Source organism: Protopterus annectens, chromosome 3.part0 (genome assembly GCF_019279795.1).
Source record: "Protopterus annectens isolate FY-2018-M chromosome 3.part0, PAN1.0, whole genome shotgun sequence".
NCBI classification, from domain to species: Eukaryota; Metazoa; Chordata; order Ceratodontiformes; family Protopteridae; genus Protopterus; species Protopterus annectens.
In genome coordinates, this window is record NC_056731.1 from 1,115,341,013 (window position 1) to 1,115,354,464 (window position 13,452).

Genomic DNA, 13,452 nt, shown 5'->3' on the forward strand with positions numbered 1-13,452 from the left:
GGTTTAAATATAACATAGTAATTGCCAGTTACAGTCACTAAGCATGTTTCAGCAGAGCTGCATGCTGTAGCATGCACACAAAGTTGATTAAAAAGTAATTAAATTAAAAAGATTAAATGTGGGAGGGTACATTGGACACTGGTGCAATAGTACACCACTAGAAAGCCAAAGACATAATGGATGTAAGTGAGGCCTGTGATAGCAGGTAAATGTGCCCTTCAGCAGCAACATGTAGAAAGACACCTGCTAAGGCATTAATAGCAAAATATGTGTTCAACTGGGACTCTGGCACACCCATACATCCATATAAAACCATGCACATACTGATGGATGTAGAAAACGTATGTCACAACCTGTATGTGTGCACATATATCTTGCAAATACATCAGCTGCAGCAGTGACTCAGTAGCTCAGTCTGCTAATTGCCTTGTAGCTGGTACATTTTGCCACACACAGTTCTGGTTTCAAATCCAGTGGTGTGCAGAAGTGAATTTACAGTATTGTGAAGGCAGCTATTAATGGCTGAGTCATGCACTGTTTACCCACATAATGCATTTCAAATTACATGTCGGCTTTTCACTGATGGAGGTCACATGCCTGTAGGTAGGAACACACTTCACATATCCCCATAGCAAAACTATATGTGTATAAAGTGTCATGTCATACATTAATATGCATTCACACAGAATATCAATGCAGGTACTACACTAATATCAGTGTGCATCACGCAAGCCTTCCAAAGTCACTGTGCAGATTATTACAGCTGCACAGCTAACACACACATTGGAAGTCCCTGCTTGTAACAAGGCCTGCCCTCATACACCCTGCAAATTACTACCAGATTGTAACACATAGCCTGGCAGTTGCCAAAATGGTGGATATATCCTTATATTTATACCCCATCTTACCCAAGGACACACCAAACATGTTGCATAGTACTCTGTTAGTGATACAATTGCCTAACATACTTACATTAAGCACATGCCTTATTTGGACTAAAAAGGGTAGCCTCGCTGTGGCTCTGCTTCTACAACAAGGCTGACATTGCTCCAACAATTACTCCTACAGGTTGTTGTACACCAAAGTGTTCACACTCTCTGCCTATGTCTATTACCAGCAGCAGCAGCAGCAGCCTGTAGCACACACATCTCTATGGTAAGGTTTCTGCTACAGCCTTACCCTCTGCGATGATGTAGTCTCCTCATCCCACTAATGTCCAGCACAACATATCAGAAAGGGGCCCTAATCTACATGAAGGCATTATATATTGTGCAGTGCTTGTACACCATTGGCTGATGGTAGTGCAAATCAGCTGTGTTAGCTGCAATTAGCATTTCAGACCCACAGATTGGTTTAGAGGCAATCACCTGCTGATAAGAAGCATGTTTAAAAGGCAAGCAGCTGACTATGGGGAACCAGTCTGTATGAGAATTTCCTCACACAGAGTATATTTTTGTGAAAACTTTACTATCAACAAAGGAGTACTGCACTCCATCAGATATGTAACTGATTTCGTGTACAACAGGATGCAGGTGGGTGAATAGATGTGCGGGGAATAAGGAATACAGCACTAAGCTTCTATTAGACCTGTGCTAATGATATGTCATTGATCTCCTGCTGTCTTACACCTATACAGGATGTACTATACATCAAGGGTGCATTGTCTATTGTCATTGTGGCACACTGGTCTTGTTGGACTGTCCCTTTATACTGTTTGTAATAGCACACTGCTAACTGTGTGGCACTGCTCCTGTGATGTATTATCAGGGAGTTGCCTGTAGGGACAAGGCACAGTAGACCCAAGTGTTGGGTGCATGATCATACAGCAATATCTGTCATGGCATACACGGGAATACCTGACTATTGCTACTATCTCAATTGTATCATCACACTTAGTATGTTGAACACTGTGGATTATGACGTGTGGATAGTGCCAGACATTTTGCCCTTGCTGTATCTCTACATAGTGTACTTCCACATATGTGATCCTGTAATGTGTCCCCCTTTTGTTGTCTTTCAGGAATCATGTATTCTAGATGCCATGCACCCTTCTCTGATGCAGGAAATGAAATTATACTGGAAGAACTAAGGCAACATCATCACATCCTACTGTCCTGGGGAGGCAAAACAGGGAACAGTGGGCTGGATTGTGGACAGACCTTGTCCATGATGTGAATGGCATGGGCCATCAGCAAAGGACATCTGAGCAGGTTTGAAACAGTGTAATGGACATTATCAATGCTGCATGACGATGGGCAGCAGATATAGCCAGGGATCTTGCCAGCACCAGTGCAGGGCCTGCAGTGGAACAACCACTCTTGGCCACTGAAAAATTCCTGGTGAACCTAGGCACACACAACAGCTCCCAGGCATCCATCACACCATACATCGTGGAGGTGGGTGTCACACTTTCCACAGCAGAGGACCATGCAGGTAGCTTTACCGTGATCAGCATTGTAATACTGTATAACTCAGTGTGTTAGGCTATACATACTTTTACATGGGTGTCAAGTCTTCGTTCTTTGGGGAGAAAGGGTTTCACCTCAGTTGTACTCTCATACTCAAAATGTGACCAATACAAGTAACACAGTAGGTACTGTAAATGTGAGTTATGCTGCAACATGCGTTGGTACTTACATTACCTCACCCTCAACTTTTCACAGTTCTGTCAGGTATTGGCCAAGGCTGTGGTCCTGCTCCTGGTATTCATGACACTGTTTTAAGGAACATTTGTACTCTATTAAAGTTAAGAGCCAGAATAAAGCTCTATTTAAACATAATGTCATTTGTAAATAGAGTAGAATGTTTTATTTTCAATTCTGGAACAGGCACATAAGGATCTTAGAGGGGGTAATCACAGGAGTGTAGCTGAACACATAGAAACATTTTGGCAGTGACAGTTAAGAAAAGAAAAGCCTCCTGGTATAAATGTGGCATTTACTCTAAAATGCCTTTTAAAAAAACAAAAGTTGAAAAGACATTAAATTAGGCAGTGAAATGTGTATTTCAATATATTTGTTAAGACAGGTGTACTGTTTTTTATGTGTTGTTTTATCAAGTATAGTTTCATATTCCTTAATTAAAAGGTACATTTTACTGGTCATGTTTTACCTGATTTACTTGAAGTAATTGTTGAAAAGATCTTGAGCTGAATGTGTATTTTGCTCTGAGGAAGTCTATTTTGGATGAAAGTGGAGAGAAAAATATGTGACCACTAATCCAGTTGTGGGTTTTTGTTATTATGAGTATTGGTAGATTTTTTGTACACAATAGTGCAGGTATTCATGTACCACTTTTTTCTTTCTTATCACAGGTAACCAGGGAGGGTGTTTGTCTCTGTCCCCTACACAACCTGATGTCAGTGACTCTTTCGACTCTGATGATGATGGTGACCACAGTGAGGCACAGGTGGTGGTGCTGAGGGGCTGACTCTGTCCCAGAGGTAGACATCCCTCTTCTGCCTCCATTGTCACTGCACACAGTCAGAATTCCCACACATACCCAGTCCTCAGAGACCACATATATTAGACAGTCAGAAGGTTGGGACATCAAACAGGAAAATGTGGCAACTATGGCTCCAGTGATTGTAGACAATGGCCATAGCCAGAGACCAGGTGAGGTCCCACACAGTCAGATTGCCAGGGGTGCTTGTAGGAGGCCTGCTCTCCATCCATCATCTGTTGCAGGTGTCACATCACAGGTCACTCGGCACATGTTTCAGGCCATCATGGAGGCACAGGCACATTCTGAACAGAATATCAGACATATGCTTAGGATTATGGATGCAGCACAGTCTGATATCTGTGACTGCCTCTACAGCATTGGGACACCCTGGAATGGTTGACTGATGCAGTAGTCAGAAGGTGGGCTGAGACAGTGTCTGTCTTGGACTGCACATTGTCTGTGCAAGACCGTGTGGTTGGAGTTGAGCATTGGACTCATGAACATAGGTCAGCAGCCCCATCTGCTGAGAGTCCATGTGGCCGTGAACGATCACACTCCCGTAGTGGCAGTACATCCAGCACTACAGAGGGGAGTGTGCTGTCCACACCACTACATGGCATGTCATGGACTCATGGTCCTGGGTGTTCCCATGGGGGACACTGTCCCAGCAGACAGCAGTCACCATCAGGTACTAGCACCACTTCTGACCTTGGGCATGGAGGTGCTGGTGCAACTCCTGGCAGAGACAGTTCCTGTATTCGAGGCAGGAGATGGTGAACTATCAACTCTACCATGTACGGTCCAAATCTGTCCAACATACACACATGTAGGGCTAGCACTGAGCTTGACTGTGTATACGTACACACTCACACATCACTGTCAAATGCAGGTCACCTACAGACATACACGGCACCTTTCCATGGTCTATCTTACCTGCTTCCCTTCCTGACTCACACGCATGCTGTCAACCGTTTGGGTCAGACTAGGTCTCCTACACCCCCACACAACACCCTGTGCAAGTGATGATACTTGTGCCACATCCCTGTCATCCTCACCATCTTCTTCTTCTTCTTCTTCTTCTTCTTTCGGCTGCTCCCGTTAGGGGTTGCCACAACAGATCAACTGTTTTCATTTCTTCCTGTCCTCTGCATCTTGCTCTGTCACACCAACCACCTGCATATCCTCTCTCACCACATCCATACACCTTATCTTAGGCCTTTCTCTTTTCCTGTTACCTGGCAGCTTCATCCTTAACATCTTTTTCTCAATATACTCTGCATCCCTCCTCAGCACATGTCCAAACCAACGTAATCTTGCCTCTCTGGCTTTGTCTCCAAACCTTTCAACCTGAGCTGACCCTCTAATATACGTATTCCTAATCTTGTCCATCCTTGTCACACCAGTGCAAATCTTAACATCTTCAACTCTGCCACGTCAAGCTCTGACTCCTGCCTTTTTGTCAATGCCACTGTCTCCAACCTGTATAACATAGCTGGTCTCACTACCCTCTTGTAGACTTTCCCTTTCACTCTTACTGGTACTCGTCTGTCACAAATCACTCCTGACACTCTTCTCTACCCACTCCATCCTGCCTGTACTCTCTTCTTCACCCCTCTTCCACACTCACCATTACTCTGAACTGTTGATCCCAAGTACTTAAACTCATTCACCTTCACCACCTCTACTCCCTGCATCCTCACCATTCCGTTGTCCTCCCTCTCATTCACACACAAATATTCTGTCTTAGTCCTGCTGACCTTCATTCCTCTTCTCTCTAGAGCATATCTCCACCTCTCCAGGGTCTCCTCCACCTGTTCCCTACTCTCACTACAGATCACAATGTCATCTGCAAACATCATAGTCCACGGGGACTCCTGTCTGATCTCGTCTGTCAACCTGTCCATCACCATTGCAAATAAGAAAGGGCTCAGAGCTGATCCCTGATGTAATCACACCTCCACCTTAAACACATCCGTCACTCCCACCACAGACCTCACCGCTGTCATACTACCCTGGTACATATCCTGTACCACTCTTACATACTTCTCTGACAGTCCCGACTTCCTCATACAATACCACAACTCCTCTCTAGGCACCCTATCATATGCTTTCTCTAAATCCACAAAGACACAATACAACTCCTTCTGACCTTCTCTGTACTTCTTCATCAACACTCTCAGAGAAAACATCGCATCTGTAGTGCTCTTTCCTGGCATGAAACCATACTGCTGATCACTAATCATCACCTCCCTTCTTAACCTAGCTTCCACTACTCTTTCCCATAACTTCATGCTGTGCCTGATCATTTTAATCCCTCTGTAGTTACTACAGCTCTGCACAACACCCTTATTCTTAAAAATCGGTACCAAAATACTTTTTCTCCATTCCTCAGGCATCCTCTCACTTTCCAAGATTTTATTAAACAATCTAGTTAAAAACTCCACTGCCATTTCACCTAAACACCTCCATGCTTCCACAGGTATGTCATCTGGACCAACAGCCTTTCTGTTCTTCATCATCTTCATAGCTATCCTTACTTCCTCCTTGCTAATCCACTGCACTTCATGATTCACTATCCGCACATCATCCAACCTTCTCTCCCTCTCCTTCTCTTCATTCATCAACCCCTCAAAGTACTCTTTCCATCTGCTCAACACACTCTCCCTCATTTCCCTCATTATCCTTTATCACCCTTACCTGTTGCACATCTTTACTAGCTCGGTCCCTCTGTCTAGCCAATCAGTACAGGTCCTTTTCTCCCTCCTTAGTGTCCAACCTTTTATACAACTCTTCATACGCCTTATCCTTAGCCTTCCCAACCTCTGTTTTTGCCATGCACCTCATCTCCTTATACTCTTGTCTACTTTCTTCATCTCTTTGACAATCTCACTTCTTCTTCGCCAACCTCTTTCTCTGTATACTCTCCTGTACTTTTTCATTCCACCACCAGGTCTCCTTGTCCTTCAAATGAAGCTATGTGTCCTATGCACAGAATGACTATATTAGTTAACATGTATTTGTGTAATGCAGTGTTGTTTTGCCATGACACTTGTAGTGGTTAATGACAGATACTGTATTCTGGCATTTGTCATGAGTACACCACATATGTTTGTCTACCTTATGTTGTATGATGTAATGGCTATATAGTTACATGATGACAGGTGTGTCACAGACCTATTTATGTTTCTGTTTCAAGAGTCTGTTGGGGTAGCTTATGGATATACAGTGGCAATACAGCAGCATAGGATGGCATATCAACACAGCAGAAATATGTCTTCAGCAAGGTAAAGCACTGTAAGTGTATGGCTCCATAGATTCATATATGTATGACAGGCTAACAAGGACAATCACGTGGGAAATCACGAGCTCATGCATCCCTAATCTGTGAACAGGTCTGCTACCCTTGGTAAGTGTCACCAGAGTTTTGGGAATTCAAGCATCTACTAGCTGTTGTGACAAAGATGACCCATCTATAGATATCATGTGTCCAGTACAGACAGTTGCCCGACAACAGCTATGATTGCCATGTTGTGCATCCCATTTTGTAACCTGTACATACTGTGTCACAGCAGATGTGTGCTTCACATGCATGGGGGGGCCTGTTTCATATACAGTGTACTGTCTGTGTTACATACCTGTCTCCTCAGCATGTACAATGTATACCACAGTGATGTTGTTGGTATGTAGAACAGATGAAACATGTTAGTCCTGTCATGGATACACGGGAGGTACACAGTGGGATTGGACACCTCCCTGTATGCCTGTAAAGTATTTAGGCGATAGACTACACATGTGCAATCATGACAAGGACTCCATAAGACATGTTACCTACACTTTGTATTGGTGTACCATGGAACCTGTGTGGCTGCTATAGTTGTACGATATGCCTGTGTAGTAACAAAGCAAGGGTGCCATTGCACACAATGATAGCTGTGATGACTGCCACATTCAGTATAGCAGTGACAGTCTGGGATTTACATCAGGGTGTACAACTGTGAATGCATCCCCACATCTTACTGACCAGTGAGAGTCAAAGGCTACAGTACTCCCTGAGTCCATAACTCCATGTGTAATGGCTCAACTGTGTGTGGTGTGTGGACACTACAATATTTTGCAGGGGTGGATGATTTCCCACAGGATAGTATTGTGCAGTCATTGAAGATAAAGTCTTTGTCAGTGGCTCAAATTACAACTGATTGTGTCTTAGGCCATCCTGGATAACTGTTGTTTTTTTGTGGAAGTCTGTAACAGCTACCAGTATGCAATCACCTGCTAATGTACTGAGTCAGAGGTCACTAACAGTGGCTGTGGCTGCAGAGAGGAAATAGGTAGATGGGGTATGCCAATAATGGAGGATGGTGAACCTACTGATGACTGTCCTCATTGCAGTGCAGGTCTCCCACTACTATCTTCCCAGAGTATGACTGTCAGACACTTGCCTATGTACCAGCTGACATAACACTCTGTACATGATGTACACAGTTTCCAGCAAGGCCTGATGGCTAATATTGTCATGCACCTTGTCAGGCCATGGGTGGTGATGTGAGACATAAGTCCAACATCCAATGCATAGTATAACAGTCAATGGGCTCCTCCAGTTACAGTCAGTAGGCATGATCTGGCCTTGAGCAAAAGTAACAGTGTTTGGTCCAGTGTCACTAGGCATATGACAGAGTCAGTGCTCATATCCATGCTAACTCCTATCATGGCATTTCAAGTAACATGACTCAGAGATCTGGGGGACACCACTTGGTACTGCATGCTGGTTGTCCTCTGTGCAAGTAAGTGTTGTAGTTACCTCTAGCATGTTGCAGGAAGAGAGTCATGCAAGGTGTCTGTACAGACCACAGACAAACACGTTAGATAAGGGTAATTTGTACACACTGTGCTGCTTAGTCATGCTGCAACTCACTTACCCAAAGTATGGTCCAGGTCCTTACTTACAATGCCCTGCAGCAGTGCCATGACATCCCCACATGGGGAACCAACGTAGTGCGTCATGTGTTTACCAATATGGGTGACGAGTACAGCACCCCCCCATGTGAGGTCCTCCCTGGTGGGATCTGGCCATGGATCAGTCTGCTTAGAACTACCCCCCTTTGCAGACAATACAGACATATATGTCAAGACAGCCATTTATTACCTCCTGTGGGATGGTTGACATAGCGTGACTGCACCTCCCCCTTCAGATGGGACAGGCAAGTATACCGAGCTCTACACCCATGCATTATGTCAACAGCATTATATTGGTATGAAATCAGCTGTACATGACCGGAGAGACACAGGCTCATCATGGTTCAGCAAACTTGACTGGTGGACAACTGCCATTTCCAGGCTGTACAATAACAAGTGGACAGTGCTGTGTGACATTTGGGATGAGGGTGCCCCCCCAACATGGAGGCACTACCTCATCCACTAAAAAAGCACATAGTGGTGTTGTGACGTTGAGTAGACATGGTAAGTGACAAAGGTAGCCACCCACACAAAGCAGAACCATAACACACAGTATAGTTACATGTGTGACCTCAAAGGACAGGCCCAGATTGTCAGTGACCTCATATGTCGTGCACCCACCTGTCTATGTCAACTGCACTCCCTTGTAACCACAACATGTTTTTATTTTCCATTCTGGAACAGAAACATAAGGATCTTAGAGGGGGGATATTCCTACAACCTGTTCCATAACTTCCATATTTGCAGGGCAGTTAGTAACTGGCCTCTCACTGGAAGATACATAGCATCTTTTGCACATGCTAACATTCCAGGCTGCATCCCACGTGTCATCTGACAAGGATTACTAACACCATTGGGACACCCTTGCAATCATACCAACACTACTGGCTGCACACCAGCTGAGTGGACAACAGCAACTGTTATACCCTTGCACAGATGTCATCCATCTACTGACTGACATAACTATAGACCTCTTTGTCTGAGTATCCATATCTGTATGGCTGTAGGGGAAACTATCATGGAGCTGATCAGCACACATATATGTGTTCTACACACAGTTGACTGTACACAGTTTGGATGTGTAACAGAGGGAGCATGACAGTTACACTTGGTGGACATTTCCAAGGCAGTCACCATGGACCTGGGTGAAGGTACATCAGGACATACAACCCCCTAGACTCAGCCAAGCCATCTGACTATATCCCCCACTCAGGAAACATTTACAAAGCACCCACTTTGGCATCCACTATACTATCATTATAGGGGTCACTAAGTGGTCCATTGCTGGCACACATATGCAACATAGGGGTATCTGCCTCTAATAGCTGATCTGTCAGCAGCAATGCTCAACAGTGTGCAGTCTTGTGTCCTCTACTGCTTGAAATCCATTCAACCACAATACATGCAACTACTGACTGACTGTGGCTAACAATGTTGGCTGATGCCTGTGAATTGTGAGCACTCATAGAGTCTCTATGGTATGTCACTATCCTGCAAAAGGGTATTGCAAACACAAGCCAGTTGATATAGTAATAGCCATACACTCCATGCAAATATATTTGTAGTTTCAGTTCCATCAGTTTGACCTATGTACCTGGTAAGTAGCACATCAGTCACAACATGTGATGTACATACTCAGGGGTGAACAAACTGGGCACACAGACCTGGTCACACAAATTTACACCTAATGTGCCTCAGATCACCCTTTCTCTTCATTGGTATGGGAGGAATAATATGGCATAGCTGAGGCCACAGTCACCTGTAAGTGACATGCTCATAACCTCCAAGTACTCTTCCCTCAGCATGCCAATATCTGGGTGCAATGGTCATTTGGTGATGTACCTTTCCAAGCAGTACTGGCAATTGCATACAACAGTATGGGCCCTCATAAAGTCACTTCACGTCTTCAGTATATGTTCAATGCAGATAGTGTGCAATGAGTGTCATTGTCACCTGTGGCATATAGACTACTCAGAGGTGATCCATGCCTTGCATATGGGGCAATGTGTGAACTTTGTATTGCATATGCTGCCTATATGTAGAAGGCATAGTAGATGGATAACCCACTGTAAGGACATTAACCTTATATGTGACATTGGTACTACATGCTCGTGAGAGAGATTTGTCTAGCAGACTTAAACACACCCTTGAAACAGAACCCTGCCTAATGGCACACAGAGCACCTCAGTGCACCACTCCACATGCCATCTGTATGACTGTCTGGGTGACCGTTAGCTCAACACATGGCATCTGCCTGTGTCCCTCTTGGACTGGGACAATATGTACAAATCCTGTAGCTATGGGTATAAAGATGTCTATGATTGTGAGGGCTGTATGGCCATTATGCCAGTGAAGTTCAAATGTCCTATAGTTCCATAACATGATGTAAAATGCTCTAACAAGCTTACACAACCATAGCTACATTGAGGCTATCACCACTTCCAGTCAAGACACACACGTAGTGTGAGTTGGGTGTATGCAGATGAGAAAACATAACTATGTAATGGTACACACTACAGATCACAATATGTGAGGCATGCAACACACATTATGTCTGCTAGTACTTTCAGTTCAGGACAAATTATGCTTGATAACATCAGCAGACCTTGCTGTGGTCAGTCTTTTGAGGGGCATATCACACATTACAAATAAAATACTGCAAAATCCTACCTAATTCTATCTTACCAAAATGATCATATTTATACCATTGAGAGACAAACAAGCACCAAGTACCCTGGAGTGAGATTAGAACCCCTACCTTTCTTGCATTACACACTATAGATCACAGCATTTATTGCACGCACCACTGCTAAGTCTTGATACTATACTGTCAGCTGGTAGTCTTAAGGTTGATGACATCATCAGGCCTTGTAGAATAGGGCAGTGTGGAAGCCAGCAGCAAGTTATAGGGCCAAAAAGTGAATAACCATTGCAGGTGGATAGCCCATGAAGGCATGCCAGTTGTTTTGCAGGGGTATATATACAAACACACACACACACATGCGCCAAAGGGCCTGGAGTGAGATTAGAACCCCTACCTATCCAGTCTTATTCATTATAGATCACAGTACTTATTGCACGCACCACAGGTTGAGTCTGTGATACACATAATTGCAGGCACAGTACTTGCGCATTACACAAACTAGGCTTGTGTTGAACAGCATCTGTGGTCTGCAGTGTAATATTGCTTCATACTGTTATCTGCATCTAGTATCCTAAAAGTGGAATAACTGTTAGCATCCTGGCTATGTGCGTACATTTACCAGTATAGACATATGTGGTTGCTTGCAGTTAGGCAAACCTGTAGGCAGGAACACCATGCCCTGTCCATGTGTGCATTGACAATATTACACATTACACCTCCTGCTCATCTGTGTCTCCCTACTTGCTGACATCCAGCAGGCACAGGGCTCTGTGGGTAATTGGATTATGTACTGTAGCGCCCTTAGTTTGGATCCTCTGAACAACAGTATGGATGTGTGATAGTGCAGATTTACTCACCATTATTAGGGTATGTAGGACAATACAGACATCCAGACACATATTTATGAAATTAATAGGGATGTATATATAAATGTAGCTGTGTGTGTGTGTGTGTGTGTGTGTGTGTGTGTGTGTGTGTGTGTGTGTGTGTGTGTGTGTGTGTGTGCATGTGTGTGTGTGTGTGTGTGTGTGTGTTTGTGTGTGTGTGTGATATGTGTATGTGTTATGTAGATATATGGGGAGAGTTTATGTATTGATGTCAGATATAGCTATATATATATATATATATATATATATATATATATATATATATATATATATATATATATCAGTATATATCTATTTGACACTACATAGTGATAGATATACTATGTATGTCAGAGAAAGATAGTGACAGATGGATATGTACACATATATGTCTGTATGTATAGACATATCTATACATAGCAGGTCAGTCTAATGATGGGGCAACAGAATTCCACTCATTTTATCTAAGTGTTTGCGGAGCAACAGAATTCTGCTCATTTTATCTAAGTGTTTGGGCATGCCCATTGTGACTGTCAGTACTTATAATGTGACTCCAGCCCACATCTAACTGTACTCCAGTCCGGTATTTTGTGTGTTACAGACTATACCTCTCAACTGTCCAGAGTTTCGCAGAATGTCCAGAGTTTTGGCTCATAGTTTTGTTCTGTTCTAATACAATTTGTGATTTTCTGGCAAAGCACTTGGATGAATTTAAGAATTAAGTCACTAAATAGTGACATACATTTGAGTGTCTGATTTTAAATCCTTCATAAAATGTCTTTTGAAATAAACCCTGTTATTTTAGCAACTTTTTACATTTATGAGAGAAGTAGTTAACATATGCCCCTATTTGTGGGCTGTTCTCTCCCCCATTTTGTCAGGCTTTGAACAGATTTTTTAGACTAAGAGGTTAAGAAGTATGTTACAGACATTGATATCTGTCGTTGTTTTTGCAGTGCTGCACATCATGCAGAATGTCCATGGCATTCCCCAACTGGCTGCTGTACTTAATATGTGACTGAGGTTCATAATGTTACACCACACACAGACTGAGAGTCTGTGAAACACCAACATAATAATACCTCACATGCAAAAGATGTGCTTACATCCGTATTCAAAGCATCAACACAATCACCCATGCTAACTTCCCACTGAGCCATACAGGCTGCCAGACACAGTGGCATCATTCATCACACAATCAACAGCATAAATATGAACTTGTTACATTGTTATTCCTGCAAATACATGTGACATACAATGTGTGATCAAGTTCTATGTTACAGATCTGTGATTACCCAGTCTTCTGATATACCATTGCTGACATACTGTTAAAGCAGTAATGCCACAGGCCAGCAGGGCAAGACAAATGACCAGGTTCAACATCTGGCAACTGATATGATTAATACTGCATGTTGATGGGCAGCGGATATAGCCAGGGATTGTGCTGTCACTGGTGGAGGGCCTGTAGTGGAACAACAACTCTCGGCCACTGAGGAATTCCTAGCATACCTAGGCACATGCAACAGCACCTAGGCATCCATCACA